The sequence below is a fragment of the Ambystoma mexicanum genome, chromosome 6q (genome assembly GCF_040938575.1).
Source record: "Ambystoma mexicanum isolate Mex_15411 chromosome 6q, UKY_AmexF1_1, whole genome shotgun sequence".
NCBI lineage: Eukaryota > Metazoa > Chordata > Amphibia > Caudata > Ambystomatidae > Ambystoma > Ambystoma mexicanum.
Genome location: NC_090937.1, coordinates 1,310,750,254 through 1,310,770,760, shown reverse-complemented (window position 1 = coordinate 1,310,770,760; position 20,507 = coordinate 1,310,750,254).

Sequence of the window (20,507 nt, the reverse complement as noted above, 5' to 3'; positions counted from 1 at the left end):
TGCAGTGTTGTGGATCAGCCAGACTCTGAGAAACAAAATTGGCTTTATATAAAAAATGACAACCAGTCAATTGAAAAAACAAAGGTTGCACCTGTGGCCATCTGCGGTCCTAGGCCTGGGCTGTAAATATGTCTATGCCGGACAGGACTTCTCTTCAAAGGGGGCTCCTGTTGACGTCTCTCTGTTGCGCGTAAACCCGCTCTCTACAGGTTGCCTCCGTAGTCTTCGGGTCATGTCGGGACATTCCAACGATGCTAAATCGACCATCCTCTGCTACCATATGTTAAGGAGGCCCCAAAATATCAGATAGGCCCAGCGGAATCGAAGTCAATCCAAACCAGACTCAATAATGGAGTAAAGAGAGTGCACGGAAAAACCCAGCTTTATTATCATCAAAACAAAGCTGGGACAGCATGCAAGCATTCAAGTCTCGTTGCTCTCAACATGTTAATTAAAAACATTTGCTTAAATACTACAAACTCGTCACACTGACATCATAACATAAACTCAGTTTACAAAACCTATGAGGATTGGGTCTAGGTTAGTGGGTTATGGCTACACATATATTCCATAAGGATTAAACATTTTATTGGGTTACAAATATGTGATTGCTCTACCTGGAACCACCCCTATATTGATACAAGTTAAACTACATCATCTTCCCAACAAGGGGTTGGTTGGCATATTACTTGATGGACACCATGACTCTAAGGATTTTCATAGGTTGACACATTGCTAACCAATCTTGGATACTTGGAAGGTCATCAGGATATGAGCCAGACATAGAGTAGGGGGGTAGAGTCCCATGGACTGTCATCTTCCAATTAAAAGTCAGAATCCCTCATTGTCAGACCATGAGCCCGGGCAATCCCCTTGTACTTGGCCTTGTGTGGCACCTCATGTCTATGTGTGAGTTTAGGGGGTACTACAGGTGTCCTATCTATGTTCACTTCTAATGAATGGCCAGTGTTCTCTATTTATGGGCCACGTGCTAAGAAACCGTGTACGAAATTGAATTACCATCTGTTTACTGAGGTTTTAGATAATATTGATGTGTATGTTGCGTTTTCCCTTGTCACCAGGGACACTCTTGAGTTATGCTTCATAGAGTCTTTTGTCTTACGGTTTTACTGCACTTGACCATCAAAAGGTTGTTTGTGCCCTTCTGAAACCTTTAGTTCATCTGGCTGTATACTGCGTCTTGGGAATTGCTACCTCGTGCCTTTGTTATGATCCTCCCTAATTTCACTTTAACCTTGGCACTAGTTGCCAGCCAATGTCTGAGCTCTGTGCATATATGTATTTCTGTGGATTCAGCCTTTTTTTATGTATTCCCAAGGCTTTGAGGGCTGTGTTCATTCAGAGACGTGCTGCGGCTTGCAATTAAATAATATGGCTGCCCCACTACACTCTTGCTTCTATGTTAGCGAGCTATATTTAATTCAGATTGCGTTCACCTGGTCATACATTGGCCATGTTAGTGTTCTTCATGTCTGTGGATGCTGTGCTAATTTCCTTCATGTCTAAACGCATATATCACCTATTATACGTGTTCTTAATGTGGAGTACATGTTTGCTTTGTGTCTAATGCATGCTCTTTTACTGTTAGTTGAATGCTTTTGCCATCTTCAACTCACATTGCTCCCAAACCTACTGTACCTTTGGGGGATAAGGGTGAAACGGCTGTCGGGGTGATTTTCCGCGGGTCGGCAGGGCAGTCCGCAGACCTCCAGGGTTGGGGAGGCCCCAACTCCTCCCGCGTCCCAAAGGAGTATGAGACACACACAAGAGCAAAAGAGTTACTGCTGTTTATTGCACAAACAGACAGGGATTGCTTCTGGAATCACAGGTAACCCGGGAACATCTCAGCAAGAGCGGGCTTGCAGGCCCTTTTTCTATCTGAATGACACCACATTGTGCGTCACCTGGGAAACTTCCCCCAGAACCTAATACTACCTCGGGTTGGCTCCCCGAGTGGTATGGTCAGTATAGATACATATAGAAAGGTTAGTTACTGGTAGAGATGGTTAGTGATTGGCTGGGCTGTAATGTCATCAGTGGTTAGCCCCCTGTGCCCCGATTGGTTCATCTGCTGTCTGCAAGCATGTACATGAGCTCTTCTGGCATCTTGCATTGCTGCGGTGCTGTAGTTGGTCTATGTGAAAAATAACAACGATGCATGTGTGAGTGTAAATGGTCCTCTACGTCATAACACTGAGTATGTTCTTCGTGTGGATTGGTGTATGTATGACAAATGTGCTTGGTGGCACGTGTGTTCTTGTCCGCTGACTATGTCATCATGGCATCTCTAACGATGGTGGTGTTTTCTGGTTGCTGTCTAGTCGAGTTGATCCATACGATCGGTATCAGCTCCATCTGAGGCTCCTGCATGTGGTTTGATTGATGGGCAGCTTCCCTGGCTGTGTGAGGCGTGGCCACAGTGGATTTTGACATCTGGGGCAGCCGTGAGCGGGTCGAATTCCTCCCGCAGTGGGTGCTCGGGTCGTGACGTTCTAGGCCATGGTCTGGATGAGAATCGGGAGAAGGGATCGTCCCATTTTCCCTCTTCAGTCCCCCCTCTGGTCGACTTGTCGACCACAAAATTAGCCACTCTCTTGTCTCCTCTTACTCGCCATACCTTTGTTATTCCGGCCAAGTGTCCGCACCGGTCCACATGATCTTCAAATGACTAGTACATATAAACGGATCCGCCACCGGGTTTGCAATATAACCATTTCCTAATGTAGCTTTTTGGGTTCCTTGGGTTCTCAACCTTTATTGTTGGTGGATACAAGTCTGCTTCTACTATCTGCTTGCGCAGCCATTCACGTTCCTTAATAATGACGTCAGCTGTGATACTGCCTCAGATAACGTACCGTTGTCCTCGTCGTTGGCAGGTATAAACATGCAACCCAAGCTTCCAATTTTTGCGCAAACGCGTCCTTCCATTGCTGTTAAAAGGTCCAGCACATATCTGTTCTGTAGGGCCACCATCCTTATCGCTCTTAATTCTTCCTTTATCGCGTTGAATCCGTTCACTGTGGAGTTGATCGTCATCATCAGCTCCCATCTGGTGATTTGTAACCATTTTGCATTTGCGTATGCTTGCACTCCTGGATGTATGATGGAGGAGAAGAACATTGCTGCTCTGCTGAATAGTCTGTGTGCTGTAGGATGTCACTCAGGTTCCTCCTCTTTATCTAACCATGTCACCAGGGCTGCACTCTTTGTCCATTCCTTATAGCATTTGTCATTTTCTTCTTGCACTTTCATCACTGGTGACTTTGCCAATGTCAACATTTTGCTTCCCACAACTCTGTCCACCCATCTACCTTTAGTGTACACCTTGCCATATATTAATATTAGTGGCCTTTCCCAGCATCCTGGTTCTCCAGCAACTTTATTTGAGTACCATTCACATGGTAGGTAATGCAATGTAATTTCTTCTGTCTCTCCTTTGTTGGGTCCCTTTGTTATGTACTTGAGCCCTTTGGTCTGCTGCCACGATTCGTCATACATTGGTAGTGTTTTGTGTTTTGATTAAGTTATCTTCATAGGGGTAGGTTGACCTTGACTTCCATCTTAGTGTTGCTCTTTTCCCTTGAAATCGCCCACGTGTTTGGAACAATGCTAGATATAACAAGAATTCTGTAGTTGTTGCAGGTACTTCAGTTGCCACGAATGTTCTTGAGGTGATCATGGCGTATGGGATCAACGAGCACACATAGCAGTTGTCCTTTGTCGTGTCCCAACCAATTTTGGACATGTGCTTATACCACATGTTGTTAGAGACGTGTGCAGATTCTGTGAGATATGTGTCTACCCCATGTACATCAATGGAAACACTACATTTATCCCTCTTTACTTTTGGACCCGTGCTACTTGTACCACCTGACACAGTGCTCCTTGCAGGCATGGTGGGGGAGATATTAGTAGTGGGAGTTGCTGCCACATAGAAAGCATAGTAGGCCTGCCAGACAGCGGCAGTAATCAACCCAGTGGTGAAAAATATCCCTAACATTTTTATTACAGTTGCTAATACCATACCACTGGCATGTCCCTCTTACCTTTGCTGCGGTCCTGCAGCTACATCACATTAGATGATATAGGTGCCCGCCTGAAAATTTCTCAAAATATGCATTATTATTGTTAGTATTTTTATTCAAGCCCTGATTATTAAATAGTCGTTCAATGCCCAGGCAAAAAGCTGTTCCCACGCTTTCCTTACCGTCCTATCTTTTAGGGCGGGTAATGCTGCATGGAGGTGTGGAAATTATTGAGCTATTATCATAAGGAACGTGTTATAATATACACGTATTCTTTTTCTTCTTATGTATTTTGGCCTTTTTATAACATATACAAACCGGTGTGACAGTGCTTCTGGGGTGTTATCGTCCAAGGTAGCTTTTACTCCTGGGAAGTGGGGTATATTTCTTATCTTTGTTACATACACAATAGCAATGCGCAATACCTGCATGTGCGAGAAATAAAGAGAAGAGAGTATGCACGTGTTTATAAAGTGTGGTGTATATTTCAAATTGGTTGACAATGTTCTTCATTAACCAGTGATTGGTGGGAGTTAATTTTAGCTAACTTGTGTGCTTTGCCTGGGATCTCATGATCATAGGGTGGGCTATGGGTGATTGGTCACTTATGTCCCTTGGGGTATCTGGTGTCTGCACTGTGTCGGTGTCGTTGTCAGTTGTCGTTGCTGAAGCGTTGGCCCCTTCGCTGAGGTGAGGGAGGATCAGTGCTTTGTAGGACTTGATGTCATGGATGTGTGTCCACACGTCTTTACCCCTGAGCTTCACCGCTCTAGGGGCTACTTTGTCCACCAAGTACGGACCTGTAAATCTAGGATTGTTCCAAGTTCTGTGGAAATTTCTCAGGAGAACCTGGTTGCCCTCTTTCACTGTCCACTGTGCTGGTTGTTCTTGTTCCTCGTCGGTTGCTTCTCCTTGCTGATGGTTCTTCGACCCGCCCTGTGTCCGTTCGCTCTGTTGAGAGATAAAAGCAGCACTAGTAACCAAGGAAGAGACATATTTGTGCATTTCTTCACCAAAAACAGTGCTCGTTGCTTGGCAGTCAGTTGTGGCCCTTGATGGTGGTGTGAGTGGGAGGTGCATTTGATGTCTGGTCACCACCTCATGGGATGTGAGGTGGTGGTCCGACCCTGGCGTGTTCCTCATTTCAAACAAGGCCAAAGGGAGGCAATACAGTCAACTCTTTTTTGGTTGTTTGTTGTATTTTTGCTATTTCTTCTTTTAGGAGGCCATTGAGGCATTCGCAGATCCCATTTGCTTGCGGGTGATACGCACATGCAAACTTATGTTTGATTCCCAAGAGGGCAGTTACGTGCTGGAACAGTTCATTGGCAAAGTGTGGGCCATTGTCTGACCGTAGCACTTTGCATACTCCCCACCTCGGGAAGACCTCCCTCACTAAGAATTTTGCTGCCCTGAACACCTCTGCATGGGAGCATGGACCAGCCTCGATCCACATTGAAAATGGGCACACTACTACAATCATGTATCTGTAGCCTTGACATACATTGATCATGTCAACGTAGTCAATGTGTAGGGGCAGGAAGGGTCCTTCAGGCCAGGATATTGTACCTTTGATCACTTGCAGCGTGTGACCGGCCATGAATTGCTGACATATGAGACAGTTGATAATAAAATGTGCAACATGTGAGTTTAGCTAGGGGCAGAACCATGATTCTTTTATCCGTGCAGCAATTACTTCTTTCCCTGTATGCGTGGGACAGTATCATTAGGTCAGAGCTATTTTCAATAGGGCCAGGGGCATTACAACTTTCCCTGTATTATTCTGCCGCCATAATGCATCTGTGGGGGACATGGTGCATCCTATTTTGACCCATAGTTCTTTTTCTGCCATTGGTGCAGCTGCCTGTAGTTCCATTATTTGTGTCTCTGGGATGTAGGTGTACCCATCCTTCATCAACATCTGTTTTATCCCCCCTTTTTCTTTTTGTTTTTCTAGGAGGGCCCATGTCTCGCCGAAGTACGCAGCATGTTTTGCATGTGCGTCTGCTGTTTCGTTGCCTCTTGATATTGAGTCATCCCCATTAGTGTGGGCCTGACACTTTACCAATGCAACTTCTTCTGAGTAGTTAATTACTTCTATTAGTTCTGCCAGTAGGAGAGCATGTTGTACCGGAGTACCCTCTGCTCTGCTCTGCCATTTTATCAATCCTGAGTGTACTGTTGATGTAACATACACACTGTCAGAGTATATGGTTGCTCCTTTCTCATTGCTTTCTTCTAAGGCTAAAAGTAGTGCTAGTAGCTCTGCTGCTTGCGCTGAATAGTGTTGTGGTAACCGTACGCATTTCACTGGAACGTAAGACCAGTCTTCCCTCAAGCGTAGTACTGCTGCTCCTGTCCTTCTTATCCCGTCACTTTGGTGAATTGGTGATGACCCATCTATGTACATGATCTCTCCCCCGTCTAGGACATTTTCCTCCATCTTCCTTGTGCTTGAGTAAAGTTCAATATCCTATGTGCAGTTATGTGCATGCTCTCCATCTTCCACTACTTCTGCTATGAATCGTGCTGGGTTAACATTACTGTACCTTACTATTTTGAGCTCTGGTCTGGACAGTATGATCTCATAACCTTTAGCTCTTTGGGTGGTCAGTGTGGATTTTGGCTTGTTCAGTATTGCAAAGAGAGCGTTTTCCATGTACAGTGTGGTGGGGCATCCCATTGTTATTAAAGAGGATTTTTCTACTGAAAATGCTGTTGCGGCTATGCTCTGTTCACACGGGAAGTGGCCCATCATTACAGGATCCAAATGGCCACTGTAAAATGCCACTGGTTTATGCCCCATGCTTGTCTTTTGTGTCAGTACTGCTTTCATTACTGCAGTATCACAATGTGGAAATATGTAAAATTGCTCCTCATAGTTGGGTGTAGCCAGTACTGGTGCAGTTGAGATGGTGTGTTTTACTACATTGAATGCCTCTGTCATTTCTCTTGTCCATCCCAACTTCCTTCCCCCCCCTGCGCTTCTCTAAGGGCCTCAAGCAGCAGTCCTATGAATGAGCTGTAGTCAAAGACCCATGCCCTGCAGTAGTTGCACATGCCCCAGAATTGCTGAAATTCTCTTACTGTCTGTGGCTGTGGTGTGTTTGTTATTGCTTGTGCCCTTTGTGGTGCAATGTTCCTTCCTTTTTGTGAAATGATCTGCCCAATATAGAACATTGTTCTTGACAGTACTCCAGTTTCCCCTTATCAACCTTGTACCCTCTCAGCCAGCACTATGAGCATTGTTTAAGAGTGCCTCCTGCACTTCTCCTCAGTGGTGCTGCCGATGATGATGTCATCTACATACTGTAGCACCGTGCATTCCATCTGAATGTTTCCTAGATCCATTTGTATTACTCTGTTGAAGATAGATGGTGACTCGCAGTGCCCTTGGGGTAGTCTAGTGTGTTTCCACTTTGTGTTGCGGTATGTGAAGCTTGTTAAGTCTTGTGAATCATGGTGTAGAGGTATTGAGCGTTCTTGAGGTCGATCACAGTGAATCATGACGCCTCTGCTGGTATTCCGCACAGTATAGTGGCTGGGTTAGTTGCTATTGGGTCCTCTGCTTCCACAGTGTGGTTGAGAGGCCTCAAATCCTGTATGAAACGCCAGGACCCTCCCTTTGCCTTACGCACAGGATACACTGCTGTGTTGCATGGTGACTCTGATGATACTAATATTCCTCTATCCACTAGGGCAGATATTGTCTCATAGATCCCTTCATCAGCTGCTTTATACAGTGGCTACTGCTTCACCCTGGGCAGCATCGCACCTTTATTTGTACTCCTCCAATGCTTTTTATGCAACCCACGTCATAGGGACTAGTAGTCCATAAAGAGACGGGTACAGCTGCTAAGTCTTCCTCATAGAAGGTTACTTGGGTAGGGGTGGGCGCTTCTAGTGCCATTGCCATCTTTTGAGCTACATCCGTGTATGACACTCTCAGCCAAATATAGACGCTCATCTGGAACACCATCTCCCCATCTCCTTCCCCATCTGAGAACAGTTCCTCATCTGACACCTGCGTTAGCCTGCATCCTTCTGCCAATGCTATCACTGATCTCCAGGCCTTCCCTTCCCCATCCTGAGCGTGAACTGCAATATAGTCTTGTGTTGCCACAATACTCTCGATGTCCACTGATATTACCACCCCTTCCTCCCCCCTAGTGGGTGCCTCTCGCATGAAAAGATATGCTGCTGGTCTTCTCCACACCTTGCCCTCAATTCCTGGTAGCCATGCTATTGCCATGTCTGTTCCATATTGGAAGAGGTCCCCGTCCACTGGTTCAGCCCTTTCCACTTTTTTGCAATAGTAAGCCTGAAGTATGTGCCGTGCTGTGAGTATGTTTATGCCTGGTGTGGAGTACACTATTCCTTTGTCAGTGAAGGCTATAGTCATGTTGAGCCTGCTCATAATGTCTCTCCCAATTATATTTACTGGTGATTGTTTTGAATATAGCAATGGTAGGGATAGGTCGTGTTCTCCAACAGATAAGGAGATGTTATCAGTAAAAGTAACCAAGCCTTGAGCCTCAGAGAATCCTTGAGTGTGCATGGCATCGCCTGACAAGTTGAACTTCCCTTCTGTGATACAAGACCTAGTGGCACCAGTGTCTACTAAGAAGGAAACGGTTTTTTCACCTATCGCCACCTTTATGCGTGGTTCCTCCGCAGGGTTAGGTGTTACCAACAGGATGGGACACAACAAGGACATCTGTGGGCTGTCCTATTGGGGGTATAGTGATTGTCCGTTCCCTGTGTATGGGTTATGGCCCAATATTGTCAATGCAACAATTGTGTTTGTTGCATTGGTATGTCTGCAGGTGATTGCTTATTGTCCTGTATTTGTGTGAGCTGTTGTACTGTCTGGACGTGTGTTGTTGTTGTGCCGTTGCCATTTGTTGTTGTGCTTGCTGCTGTGCTGGTTGGACTTGCACTTGTGGTGTAGGGGGCATCGTGTATGTATGCTGTTGCTGCTGTGATGGCATTTGTTATTGTGCTTGTGTTTATGTCATCTGTTGTTGCTGTGTGTGTTGATAGTACTGTTGTCCCCCATTGTAACCCTGTTGTATTTGCTCTCCCCAACCTGCTTGTACCGGTCTTGCCCTGCATGTGCGTGACACATGTCCTACCAGTCCACATGTCCAGCATGCTGTGCTGTGTTGCTGCTGGTCCAAATCCCCTCCCTCTTGCTACCCCACCCTTCCCCCTGTAGTAACTTGCGTATCCATTTCCCATCTGTTTGTATCCGCCTCCCAGCTGTGTTGTGTATGGTGGGGGTGGTGGCATTTGCTGCGTTGTCATTTGTGATGGCTGTAGTGATGCAATTTGTTGTTGTGTAGTTTCTGGAGCCGGAGTGGCCTGGGTGGGGCCGGTTATTAGCGCACCTTCCATGGCATATTTGGACAGTTTCATTTGGACCAATATCGCCTCCTCCGCCTTCCTGTCTTCCTCTTTCTGTTTCATCTTTTCTTGCCATAACCTACAATGGTGTACTATTGTCAGCTGTATCTCTGGCCATGCCTTTGCTTCCATTCCTACCAACTTCTTTAATTGTCTCTGTAATTGTTCTGGGAGGTCTTGAATCAGTATGTGGTAAAAAGTTGCTATAGTTTTGTCCCACGGTTCCCGCGTTTCCAGGCGCCACTTCTCCTGAATCTCCTGGATGTAATTAACAGGATCTTCATTCTCACGCATTTTGCGTGACGTTCTTGTCCCTATGTCTGAAGTGTCTGGGTATTGCACCCTCAGCGCCTGCCATAGCGCCTGTCTGCAATTTGCGAATGGCGCCCCATCATCTGATGTGTCACTTATAGTTACCCCTGGGAATCCCGCCCTCTTCCAGATGTCATCTGCTGCATCACCCAGTATTGAAATTAATAACCCCTTTACATCGCCCACTGCTAGCTTTTGCCCTGCAGTTTGTTTTTCCATTTCATATATCCATTTCCTTGCCCCTCCGCTCAAGGATGGTAACCTGCATTTAATGTTTTCCTTATCTGCGTGCTTCCATGGAACATATTGTGGTCTTGCTCCCCCTCTCTCGAGTAATGGCATTTGTGTGTATTCTCTGACCTCCCCTTGTGTGCGTCTGTGTGGTGTTATATTTGTGTATTCACTATCCTCTTCCATGTCAGAAAGTTCTTCAATAGAGTCAGTAATGTGTTGTATTACTCTATCACCCCCCTGCTCTTGCTCCTCCTCTGTTGACCCACTTGACCCGTGTGTGTCAGCTGAGTCTTCCATTCTGCGTCCTGGGAGGTCTCTGAGTCTATTAACAAATGGCGTGTTTTGTGCTGACGGTGTCAGTGGCCGTGGTGTTCTTTGTGTGTCTTTTACTCTCCCTCCCAGTGTTTTCTTATTCCCCTCTCTCACATTCCCATGATGACCCGCATTCTGTGCATGTTATGTACAATTTGCTTAGCCCTTCCCCACTCCCATCACTTCGTCCCCTGCAAGTTCCCTCCTTCTCCTCACTGCAAAACCCATCTGAGAATGTAAACCCTGTACCTGGGTGTTTTCCCTCCACTGTGACTGTCCTTAAGTCTATGGGCCTCATTACACGGACGGCGGTGGACCAAGGTGCTGTTAGCACCTAGGTCCATGCCGGTAAAATACTTTTACCGCCTTGGAGGAAAGGGGAATTACCGCCCTATTCCAAGGTTGGTGGGACGGTAATTCCCCCTTCCCCCATTGCCCTTCCCCATTCCCATTTTTGCCCCATAGGGCATAATGGGAATGGGGAAGGTGCTAATTACGGCACCACAAATTGTGGTACCATAATTAGCTCCCTGGTCCCTTTGCGGGTTGGTTTTTAACGCCTGCAAAAAGCAGGCGTTAAAGTCTCCAACCTGCAAAGGGACCTCGTAGTAAGGCGGTAAGGGTTAACGGTCACCGGTACCATTAATGGTGACCGTTAACCATTACCGCGGTCGGTGTAATGAGGCCCTATGTCTGTGTATTCACCTGTCTTCTCCGCGCCCCTCTGGGCCGGTGTAGTCGCTACCTCCTTATTGCTACACACATATGTCCTGACCCCATGTTCCTTACTCATCTCCCCTAGCGCTGTATCGCTTTGCTGGCTCTCCTCACTACTTACCTCCGCTCTCGCTCTACAAAGTACATTCATTATTGCATCACTTACCTGTTCTAATACCCTTTCCTCTTCCTCCTTGTTGTTCCATATTCCGCCCTCCTTTACCAATATACTTTCTATGATTCTCCCCTCCTTATACTTTCGTGCACTTTCCGATATAATCTCCTTCCTCCATAGTCCCATCTCCCTGTCATTTTCTTCTCGTTCCTCTTCTTTTCTTCTTACCTTCGGCTGCTCCACACGGGCCACCCTTTCTGCAATTCCCCTTATGCTGTCCTCTTCTCGTTTCCTTTGCTCTTCCTCTTGCTGGTTTAACCCCGCCTTATCCCCCTTCCTCCTTTTCCTCTTCTCCATCCTTTCCTGCTTGAACTGTCTGATCAGTGTGCTCTGTGCCTCCCTCAGTTCTGTTAATCTCTCCTCCAGCATCTCCTCTTTCTCCTGCGTCATTCTTCCTTCCTCCTTTGTAGTTGTGAACATTCCCGGTACCCCTGGTGCGCACCCCTGGAACATCTTCCAGAGGTCGAAAACTTCTAGGTGGCTCGCTAGCTTCTTTCCTTTATATGTGTTATGTAAATACGCTTGCAGTGAATGTTGGGTACACATGTCAAAACTGCCGTTGGGCGTCCATGGCATCCTTATTTTGTTGCCTGTCCCTTGTGTCCATTCAATACTGTACTTTACTATTTTATCCCTTTGCGGTATTAGTGTTGCACAGATATGCTGGAGGGGTGTTGTTAAGGTGCTGGCCCTATATCCTGCCCCTATCCCATAGTACACAGACATCTCTAAAACTTTACTTCCCCAGCACCACCGTTACCTGGCCCCGTAAATTGGGGTCTTCAGACCTTCCGCTGCAAGGAAAAGCAATTTTTATTACAGTACTTTTGGGCTGGCGCCCACGCCCTCTTTAGTTCTTACAACAATGTCACCTTCCCTTATGCTTCCCCTTCGGGAGATAGGGTCCCCTTCGACCTGTGGTGCGCAAAGCCCCCTGCAATTTTGTGTCCCGTGCAGCATGCTTTTGAGACGTCCCGCCGTTCCTGCGCCACCGCTACTCAGTGCGCCTCCAATTGTACCGCAAACTCCTCCCCATTTCCCCTACTGTTTCACTGCCTGCTGTGTGTATGTCCTTCTCTTCCCCTTCCTGCAGGTTGCCCCACCTCCCATGGCTACCCCCGTTATTGAGACACGCCAGCGTTCTCCGTGCATGGCCGTTTCTCCCCCTTCAACCCTCCTTTACCGCGTGCCTCTGCCCCGATCACTATTCAGAAAGACTGCACAATCCTACGCAACCTCTATGGGTGACGTCACCAACTACTGCAAATGGAATACAGGTACGTACGATTACAACAAAAAATAAGATGCGTGCTATTTTGACAATGTTATTCCCCACAATCCCCACAGCTGTCTTCCCACCGCACCTGGAGTGGAGTATTCATTAATCATTTTGTCATTATAATTGGACTGCGCACGCTGCGTCGCCTCGCGTGTGATACGCTCCCTCAATGGGGGAACTTAACCAGCCAACTATCTTCTGCACTGAGAAACAATCACACTACCTCTTGCAGGGATACGTCATCTATTTACTGAGCTAGAACACTCAATCAATATTAATCCTCATCTACTCATTGATCAAAAAAACGCCAACTCGTAGTAATGCCACACCCCCCTTACGCAGGTGTCCACGATCAAGGCCAATCGGCGCGATTCGCCAGTCACATGTGGGTGCATCAAGCCCCACCCAGCTCACTCTGTAATACTAGACGGGGCGGCCCTCGTGCCGGTCCCCGCAATACCTTACACGTCAACCGCCGCTCAATGGCCAAAATCTTTTCTTAACACACTGCAAAAAACCACCCGCCACCCTTGTTACAGCGCCTCCCACCTCCCTCACAACATTATATTGCTGGTTGTGTGTGCCATACTCACATCGAGCTCTTGCCTGCCGGTGCCGCTCGGCTGCGAGTACCCCTCCCAATCAGCTCACCGCCTCCCCTCGCCTGGACCAGACCTGGACACTCGCCAACCGCGGGCGGGATACTTCTCAATTCGGCTCCCGAAGGCCAATCTCCGGATTGCGCTGTCCAGTCGTCTCGCAGTTCCGCGATGGTCCTATAGTCCTCCAAAGGGGGCAACGGCAGAGGGGGCCGCATTGCCGGGCCACCTTGATGCAAGCGGCCTCGCTGTGATCTCGCTCAGTCTCAGCAGATCTCAGCAGTGCCTCCAACTTGTCGGGGTGATTTTCTGGGGCTCGGCAGGGCCGTCCGCGGACCTCCGGGGTTGGGGATGCCCCGTACTCCTCCCGCCTCCTAAAGGAGTATGAGACACACACAAGAGCAAAAGAGTTGCTGCTGTTTATTGCACAAACAGACAGGGTTTGCTTCTGGGATCACAGGTAACCCGGGAACATCTCAGCAAGAGCGGGCTCGGAGGCCCTTTTTCTATCTGAATTACGCCACATTGTGCGTCACCTGGGAAACTTCCCCCAAAACCTTACGCCCCCTGCGAGTGGTATGGTCAGTATAGGTACATATAGAAAGGTTAGTTACTGGTAGAGAAGGGGTCAGGTGGTACGCTTGGGTTGTCCCTAAAATGTGTTACTCAGGGAGCGGATGAGTGCGGGGAGTGGATGAGCGCTGGGAGCGGATGAGTGCGGGGAGCAGATGAGTGCTGGGAGCGGATGAGTGCGGGGAGCAGATGAGTGCGGGGAGTGGATGCGCATGGAGAGCGGATGCGCGTGGTGAGCTGGTGAGTTCAGGGAGCGGGCGAGTGCGGGGAGCACGTGATTGCGTAGGGTGGGTGAATGCGTAGAGCAGATGAAGGCATGGTGCACATGAGGGGATAAAGCGGACAAATGCCTAGAGCGGGGGAGTTACATAGACCGAGTGAGTGCGCAGAACGGATAAGCATGTAGAACAGATGAGTGCGGAATGCATGCAGAGCTGATGAGTGCTTAGAACGGATGAGTGCGGGGAACTGATGGATGAGCGGAGCGGGATGGATGAGTTGAGCGGAAGAACGTATAGAGTGGAGGACTGCATAGAACAGACTAGTGTGTAGGGCCGACAAGTATATAGAGCAGACGAGTGCATATGAGCGAAAGAGTGCATATGAACAAAGGGGGGCATAGAAGAGGATGAGTGCATAGAGGGGATGAGTGTGTAGAGGGGCTGAGTGCATAGAGGGGCTGAGTGCATAGAGGGGCTGAGGGCGCAGAGGGGCTGAGTGCGTAGAGGGGAGGAGTGCATCGAGGGGAGGAGTGCGTAGAGGGGATGAGTGCGTAGAGGGGATGAGTGCATAGAGGGGATGAGTGCGTAGAGGGGGTGAGTGCGCAGAGGGACGAGTGCATAGAGGGACGATTGCGTAGAGGGACGAGTGCATGGAGGGGACGAGTGCGTAGAGGGGACAAGTGCATAGAGTTAATGAGTGCATAGAGGGGACGAGTGCGTAGAGGGGATGAGTGTGTAGAGCGGGTGAGTGAGCAAAACAGGTGAATGCATAGTGCGTGTGAGGGCATAAAGAGGACGAGTGCCTGGAGCAAACGAGTGCCTGGAGTGAACGAGTGCCTAGAGCGAATGAGTGCCTAGAGTGGAACGGACGTGTCGGGAAGAGCTACGAGTTGTGTAGAGCGGATGAGCACGTAGAACGAACGAGCGCAGATTGCAAGCAGTACTGATGAGTGCATAGAATGGATGAGTACGTAGAGCTGCTAAATGCGTAGAGCGGATGGAACGAGTGAAGTATGTAGATGGAGTCTATATGGATAGAACAAATGATATATGTGAATGGAATTGATCACATATATGGATCAAACGAGCGCCGGGCGTGGATGGAACGGGTGACATATGTAGATGAAATGGCTAACATTTGTGGATAGAATTGGTGCCGTATATGGATGGATCGGGTGTCATATATGGATGGATCGGGTGCTGTAGGTGGATGGATCGGGTGCTGTATGTGGATGAAATGGATGACGTAAGTGGATGAAACGTGTGAAATAGGCGGATGGGAAGGATGAAGTATGAAGAGGTTACGGGCGAAATATGTGGACAGAGTGCATAAAACAACTTAGAATACACGGAATGATACAGGAAATATGTGGATGGAGTGCATAAAACAACTTAGTATAAAAGACACAGATCGGAGTAAATAGAGCGCATTTGAGTGCGTGTGGCGGACAGGAGTTCATGCATGGGGCAGACAGGTGTGCATGCATGGGGCAGACAGGAGTGCATGCGTGGGGCAGACAGGAGTGCATGCGTGGAGCAGACAAGAGTGCATGCATGGGGCAGACTGGAGCGTGCGGGGCAGACTCGAGCGCACGGGCGGACTGGAGTGCATGAGTGTGTCAAGCGAACCGGTGTGTGTGGAGCTGATTGGGATGCATGGAGTGGATAGGAGTGCATGGAACGGACTGGAGCGCATAGAACTGCGTGATGTATATAGTATGGTTTGGAATGCAGAGAACATTTTGAAAGAGCACATAACCCATCATACCACACCACCACGCTTACTTTCCCCTCTACAGCACCCCTCAACTAGAACACAGAGATACTATGACACCATTCGGTATAGCTGTTCTCATACCAACATCCGCCGCATACTCCACATCATTCTAAGTAAACACTGCTGGTTACACCCCCCCCAGCCAGGCGTTCTCCTCAGGCCTAATGCAGCCACACTCGGTCTGGATAAATCCTGCCAGAACAAACACATACTCCTGATCTCTCAACCACCACACCTACCGCTAAGAAGCAGCTATTACACGAATACTGCACCAGCTGCACACATACCCGGTGCTCACAAGCACCTTTGACTCTCTCTACTCTCTCTACTGATCTGAACTTCGGTTCCCAAGGGCGTTCAACCTACCAGCGCCTTCAGACCATACCAACGGTATATAAGGCGCTAACTAAATGCAAAATAACATAACATAACATAACATAGAGAGGGTTAGTGATTGGCTGAGTTGTAATGTCGTCAGTGGTTAGCCCCCCGTGTCCCGATTGGTTTGTCCGCGAGCCCCCAAGCCTGGGACCATCGTCGTTCCCAGCTCGCGGTGTACCTGGTGTTAGAAACAATGTATGACTATGTGTCGGTGGTGGACAATTGACAGGTCTGTCATTTTCTGCAGGAGCGCTCCTTTCTCACCGCTGTCAGTGTCCAATTTGTCACTTCATTGTTGCAGTTTGTGTCCCAAACGTGAGACCCCAGAGTTTTCCTGGTCCTTGAAACTTGGCATCGCATCAGGTCGGCCTGGTCACGTGTTTTGCGAGACTGTGGCTGTAGCAGAATTACAGGGATTTGATTTGTATTTCAGCTCTGAGGAGCGTTTAGCAATAGCAGGTGTAACCTTGGAGCGGGAAGCGCAGCGTGCAAGTTGCAACTTCGTGGCCTTGGATGTGAGGCCCTCGTCAGGGTTTGTTCTGCACGATCCGCACCTTGCAGCTCCGTCTGAGCCGCTCGGGGCCTGGGACTCTGGTTTTGCGGCCTACTGTGGCGCCCAGGCCTATTCTGGCCTAGTCTATGGATGGCAGCGTAAGGATTATTACACGGGGGTCGCGAGGGGCAACAGGAATTTATATGCATTAGTCCGTACACAGCATTACATCTTCATGGTTTTAGCGGCGGGAAGCGTCTGCAAGCATGTACACGAGCTCTTCTGGTGTCTTGCGTTTCTGTGGTGCTGTAGTTGGTCTATGTGAAAAATAACAACAATGCATGTGTGAGTGTAAATGGTCCTCTACGTCATAGCACTGAGTATGTTCTTGTTGTGGATAGGTGTATGTATGACAAATGTGCTTGGTGGCACGTGTGTTATTGTCCACTGGCTATGTCGTCATGGCATCTCTAATGATGGCAGTGTTTTGTGGTTGCTGTCTAGTCGAGTTGATCCATACGATCGGTATCAGCTCCATCTGAGGCTCCGGCACACGGTTTGATTGATGGGCAGCTTCCCTGGCTGTGTGAGGCGTGGCCACAGTGGATCTTGACATCTGGGGCAGCCATGAGCGGGTCGAATCCTCCCACGGTGGGTGCTTGGGTCGTGACATTCTAGGCTATGGCCTGGATGAGAATCAGGGGAAGGGATCGTCCCATTTTCCCTCTTCATGGCTGTCTCAGTGAGTAACATCTCTCACCTTTGCGGTATTGATGCAGGGGATGGGCAGAAGCTTTGGATGATGTATTTATCTGCATCCCAACAGAGCCGTCTGAAATTCATCTCGGTGGATCAGTTGAGTAAGAACTCAAAGTGATCGGGATGGATTATAGAGGGGATAGCCTGTAACAGTCATTTGGCTAGGACCATGGCAAGGATCTTGGCTTCATCATTAATAAGAAACATTCTGTAGGGGGTTTGCTTTTCTTGGGTATAACCACCATTGTAGCATGTTGAAGATCCAGGGGTAGTTCATCTACTTCTTTGCCTTTTTGAAAGAGCATGGGTTTTCTAATTTTGCTGCCAAATTCATCGGCTTTCACCCTATCACCAGACAACCTTCCTCCTTTCCCATCATCTAGTTCTTTAACAAATCATGATTCATCATCAAGCCTTTCGAACCATGCCATTAATTTCCCAGCTTTAACACCCACATCGTAGATTCTGCTTTTCTTGGCCCATTGTGCTTGGCATGCAGTGTCAAGGGCATGATAGGGTCATTTCTCTCTAGTGTTCAGTAACAGTCTATGGGCCTCATTACACAGATGGCGGTAAGGGATTTCCGGCACCGGTAAGGGCACCGGTGCCGGTAATCCCTTACCGCCCTACTACGAGGTCCCTCAGTGGGTCCCGTCCTGAACGTGTGGTCAGACCACATGTTAAGGACGGGACCCGCTGAGGGACTTCAGAGCAAATAACGGTACCGCTAGTTGCGGTACCGTTATTTGCTCCTTCCCCATTCCCATTGAGCCAACCTTGGAATGGGGCGGTAATTCCGCCATTCACCATGCCGGACTCCGGCGGCCACCATGGCGCTACTAGCGCCATGGTTACCGCCATCCGTGTAATGAGGCCCTATGGGTGTAATAAGAGTGGGTGGTAAGAAATTCCCCATCTAGCCTCATTGGGTCAGCTTCTAGTTCCTCCATAGTTCTTATCCAATTTTTGTTTTGTGCAAAGAACATCAAGATTGCCTCACCGCGTAGTGCTGTTTTATAGCCCACCCATAGTATCGCTGTATTTTCCACAGACGTACCCTTCCGTCTTGGCTGCAAAGCCGTCAATTATTTCAGGAAAACCCAAGTAATAAGTCGCCAGTTTCCCCTTGATCCAGGATTGGTTCCCCTTATCTCAATCAATAACAGGGAATGGTCATATATTCCGCTGGGTAGGAATATAGCAGATACTAGTCTGTGTGATTCACTTTGCGGAACAAAAATGTTGTCTAGCCTTGATATGGATGCATGAACCCTGGAGTGAACAGAGAAACCTTTAGATTGTGGGTGCAGTGATCGTGACACATCTGACATAACCTTCATTGAGGTAAAAGTGTACAGTTTAGTGTGGTTATTCGATGTTCTGCTACCATGGTGTTAGGAAAGATTTCGTAATTGTAGGTAATTTTCCTTCCATGTGGCAACCCCTAAACTTTTTGCTGTTGTTTTTCACCTTGTTCTTGACTTTGCCAGAGAAGTGCAGCCTTCTGCCGCACTCCTCTGGGCTTTCGCTCCTTTCTTATGGGGAAACTGACATGCCCTTAAGACAGTCAGTACCGGGGAACGCTGTTTCCCGTAGTTTCTTTTATCATGTTGCGGCTTTCGTGCAACATGACACAAGAGGGCACTGTAAGCTAAGTTACAGCTCTCTTGGGTCTCTAGCCTTCTACAGGCCCTAGATACTCGTTTAGGATTGTATTTGATCGGTGCAAGTGATTCAGGGACGGGAATGGTGGCAGCGATCGTTTCTTTGTATTTTGAGCTCCTTTTGGCGTTCTAAGCACGTTTTCTGCGCTTAACCCAAAATGGTGGCCTGGCTCCCAAAATGGCCAGACCACGAGACTCCTTTGTCCTGTCCGCTGACCGTCTTGCTCCCTTCACCTTCCCCAGGTCGAGCCGACCCGGGGCCTTCCTTATTTGGGCATGTACTTTCCCGCGAAACACAGATGCTTTCGCGGGCTTCTACATGTCTTTTGTGCGCCTCCAGGGTGTGGGCTGGGATGTCTGGTCCCAATACACATCCTGGGTGCCAGAGAGTCTAGGGTGGTGTGAATGCCTGGGACCACCGTGGTCCGTGATTGGTCCACGAATGGTGTGAGTGTTGATGAGCGGATCTCCCATTGGGTCCCCTCCGTTTTGGCGCGAAGGGAACCGTGGATAAGAGGGGGCTGGAAACACCACTACCATGTCGATCTCCTGAGTTCTCACGAACGAAGGAATACAGGAGCCAAGTATCCTGCAAACAAGAGGCTGGACCGAGGAATCGCTGGTGACCCGCTGAAGGACTTCTGCTCTGCACTGCTGTCGCCTTGTGAAACCCTTTTCACCTTTGATCGAACCAGAAGGCCTGTACTGGTACTTCGACCTTTGGAATAGCGGGAACAGCTATTCTCTGTAACGCTCACCTGGTTCCCACGGAGGCGCGGCGTCGAAGGCGCAGAACTCTGAAGATGGACAGGAAGGGCCCCTCTATTCTGGCTTCCCTGGCTCGTTGGATACCCTCCTGTGCGTGAAAAGGGAGTATTACCAACTGTGGAACAATGCTCAAGCCTCCCACTCCCTTCCAACCCTCCACGATACCTCCTCCACGATTCCCCGTGAAGCCTCACCTTAGGGTTTGGAAGGATGAGCTCTCCATCCTGCTTCTGATGCAGGGGCGCGTTGAAACCCAGTTACTTCACTGGATTGAGGATTGATGGGAGTTCAGGTAAGCTTGACTGTTCAGGTAAGGCGCTGTAAAAGTTCTGTTCAAAAGTTCAAGCTTAATAATAATGTTCGTTGTCTAATTGCAGCAAGCGCTAATGCTTATGTCTTTTTCCCCTTAGGGGCCGGGGTTCGGAGTGCCGGAGATATGGCGCTGACCCGAGGTGAAACAGTTCTGGATGAGCGCTCAGGTAATGTCTTTGCATTCGCTCATTCAATGTCTTTGTCTTTTTTCCCCATAGGGGCCGGGGTCCGGAGATGCCAGGAAGCGGCAGGACCCGAAATGCAGTGGGAATAATCCAACAGGTAAGACTTAAAAGGAAACTGAGCTTTCCTTATTCCTTTTCTCCCTCTCACCTTTGTTCTTGTCTTTTTTCCTCTTCTCCCTCTCACCTTTGTTCTTGTCTTTTTTCCTCTAGGCGCCGGGGCGTAGCTGAATCCGGAAGATCGCTGCTGAAGATGGAAGCGCCTTGCAAAGGTGAGTAAAATGCAGCGCTGCAGCG